This window comes from Xenopus tropicalis, chromosome 1, assembly GCF_000004195.4.
Source record: "Xenopus tropicalis strain Nigerian chromosome 1, UCB_Xtro_10.0, whole genome shotgun sequence".
Taxonomy (NCBI): Eukaryota; Metazoa; Chordata; class Amphibia; order Anura; family Pipidae; genus Xenopus; species Xenopus tropicalis.
Genome location: NC_030677.2, coordinates 147,873,402 through 147,877,003, shown reverse-complemented (window position 1 = coordinate 147,877,003; position 3,602 = coordinate 147,873,402). Strand labels below are relative to the sequence as shown.

At 42.7% G+C, this 3,602-nt stretch overlaps 1 pseudogene; it reads left to right on the top strand.

Annotated features, from left to right (window-relative positions):
- Nucleotides 1-932: 932 nt before the first annotated feature.
- Nucleotides 933-3,153, top strand: LOC116406884 (annotated as a pseudogene).
- The last annotated feature ends 449 nt before the right edge of the window (nucleotides 3,154-3,602 follow it).

Below are 3,602 nucleotides of genomic sequence, written 5' to 3'. Positions count from 1 at the left end.
ACATTTAAGTCGGCTTTTTCGCTCTACTGTGCATGCCCGGCCACCGGCAGTTTAGGAAGTGGAAGGCGGAAGGAGGAAGTGCTGCGCTCCAGGTACCCCGGGCTGGTGCTATTTTCTCCTAACAGGGGCACCAGCCCGGGGTACAAGGTAAGCGGTTAAAGTCACTTGGGGGTGCCTAACATTTTGGCACCCCCAAGTGACTTTGCCTTTCCTTCCCCTTTAAGTTACGTCTGCCAGATCATTCAGAATCAGAACATTTCATAATTACCTTGGAGATGTTAGAAAAGAAGCATATCTGTCATTCAGCTAATGGGAGACATTATTAGATAATTTATCCACCACACACTTTATTCTGTCAAAAATTTTCCAGTTGACAATTTGTCATCTCTTAACTAAATAACACTTTGGTTGTGTGTAGTACATGTAAAGTGTTTTGATTATTAGATTTTTTTGCTAAAGGTGTTTGTAGTATGTAACACAAATAAACATATCTAGTATAAATAAATTTGAAGCAACTGGACTTGTTTAGTAATCATTGAAGACGTTTCACTACTCATCCGAGCAGCTTCTTCAGTTCAACTGACTGGTATGGGAAGTCCTAGCATATATACTCTTCCACTAATCCAATCACAATGGCACTATGTAACTCTTCAGAAAGGTGACATCTGAAACTCACAGAGGTGTGAATGCTGTGGAGTTACTTTGAAAGGATTACCCAAGTATCATGCAACTCTTCAAACATTCGCTTAGAGAGCAGTTGCTTTGTCTCACCAATGTAAAGGTCTGTGCACTCCTCGCTACACTGGACTGCGTATACAACATTGCTTTGTTTTTCCTTTGGTGTTGGATCCTTTGGGTGTACAAGTTTTTGTCTCAGTTTGTTGCTAGGTTTGAAAAACACAGGGATGTGGGCCTTACAGAAGGCCCAAAAACATCTACTAAATGAACGGGTTAGACAGATTAACTTCACCATTGAGGCCCTTAAACAGAAAATTGAACAACTGAAACAGACTCTGACAAAACAGCTACCTGATGTAACTCTGGAAAGGGTGGTTCAGTTCATTGAACATGCACAGATGGCCCAACACATTAAGAGTAAGGAGAGGCAAATAAGCAAGTTCACCAGCTTACTGTCACGTAGCAGCGGTTTGAGGACAGAAGAACTAACCTGGAGGCAGAAAGATGAGACATCCAAGAACACCAAAGATACATGGGTTAAGAACCTATCCGACAGGGTACTTACTCAGCCAGAAAAGGACGTGCTAGCCAAGGGGTTAAACTATGCAGTGACACCACAACACATCCCAGTGGTTGAGCTCATCACAGCCACAGAATCTGCCATCAATAACAACCATATAAAGGTGGAGGAAGCAGAACAACTCAGACTAAAAGTGTCAGCTGCATTGTCAAGTGCCAGAGCACCCCCCTCTAACCTTACTACACAAGAGAGGAGAGCTCTCACATTTCTCAGTAAGGACCCGAACATCACCATCCTGCCAGCAGATAAAGGGCGATGCACAGTTGTGCTAAACACAACTGACTATCACTGCAAAATGACCTCGCTACTCAGTGATAGCAATACATATGAACCTTTAAGGAGAGACCCAAGCAGCAGTTACAAGAAAAAGGTGATAGATTGCCTACAACAACTTGAAAAGGAGGAAGCCATTGATCGAGCTTTATACCACCGCCTGTACCCCAGAGAAGCTACACCATGCTTATATGGACTCCCCAAGATACATAAAGATGGAGCACCACTCAGGCCTATTGTCAGCAGCATCAATTCAGTGACTTACAGCATTGCAAAATACTTGGCCAACATCTTAGCCCCATTGGTAGGTAAAACAGTGCATCATATCCAAAATGCCAAAGAGTTTGTCACCAAGATTCAAGGAGTCAAACTAGAGGCAGAAGAAACTATGGTATCATATGATGTCACTTCACTGTTCACATGTATACCTACCACAGAGGCTACTGAGACTGTAAGAAATCGACTGCAGAAAGATGACACCCTCAGCAGCAGAACGAAACTCAGTCCCAACCAAGTATGTTTATTGTTAGATTTGTGCCTGAACACCACATACTTCAAATACAAGGACCAATTTTACAGGCAAAAACATGGCTGTGCAATGGGTTCACCAGTTTCTCCCATTGTAGCAAACTTGTATATGGAAGAAGTGGAAAGGAAGGCCCTACTCACATTCAATGGAACTACACCAAGTCACTGGTTCAGGTATGTAGATGACACGTGGGTTAAAATCAGATCCAATGAAGTGGCGGCCTTTTCAGAACACATTAACTCAGTGGACAACAACATCAAGTTCACAAGGGAGGATGTCCATGAGAACAAACTTGCTTTTTTGGACTGTTTGATATCCATTCAAGAGGGGGGTATCTTGAAAACAGAAGTATACAGGAAACCCACTCACACGGATCAATATCTGTTGTTCGATTCCCACCATCCGCTGGAACACAAACTGGGTGTCATTAGAACTCTACACCACAGGGCGGAAAGTGTAACAACTGATACAGAGTCCAAGGACAAGGAATGTAAACATCTCAGAGGAGCACTGAAAGCTTGTGGCTACCCAGACTGGGCCTTTGTCAAAACAGGAGCAACTAAGCCCAACAGGAACACCAAAAGGAATAACTGTCCTGAGGCAGAGAGAAGGCGCAATATAGTCATCCCCTATGTAGCAGGAGTGTCGGAGAAACTTTTTCAACAAACACCACATCCCTGTGTTTTTCAAACCTAGCAACACACTGAGACAAAAACTTGTACACCCAAAGGATCCAACACCAAAGGAAAAACAAAGCAATGTTGTATACGCAGTCCAGTGTAGCGAGGAGTGCACAGACCTTTACATTGGTGAGACAAAGCAACTGCTCTCTAAGCGAATGGCTCAGCATAGGAGGGCGAACACTACAGGCCAGGACTCTGCTGTCTTTCTACACCTAAAAGACAAGGGACACTCCTTTGAAAATAGCAATGTCCAAATTTTGGACAAAGAAGACCGCTGGTTTGAAAGAGGTGTAAAAGAGGCCATTCATGTCAAAGTGGAGAAACCATCCCTTAACAGAGGCGGGGGACTTCGACACCATCTGTCTGCTACATACAATGCTGTTCTAACATCTGTACCCCGGCAGTTTCAGAACTCTTCACACATCCATTCATGCAACTCTAACAAGTAACACCTGTTTGAAGAGTTGCATGATACTTGGGTAATCCTTTCAAAGTAACTCCACAGCATTCACACCTCTGTGAGTTTCAGATGTCACCTTTCTGAAGAGTTACATAGTGCCATTGTGATTGGATTAGTGGAAGAGTATATATGCTAGGACTTCCCATACCAGTCAGTTGAACTGAAGAAGCTGCTCGGATGAGTAGTGAAACGTCTTCAATGATTACTAAACAAGTCCAGTTGCTTCAAATTTATTTATACTAGATATACCATGACCTGGATGAATGAAAATCTTCATAGACACAAATAAACATGTTTTAAAAGCAAAAAAGTTATTTAACCCCTATATCCTCTCATGACTTTTACTATGGGACACAGATGATTGTAATTATTGTTATCATAGGTGCACTGTCTTGATAC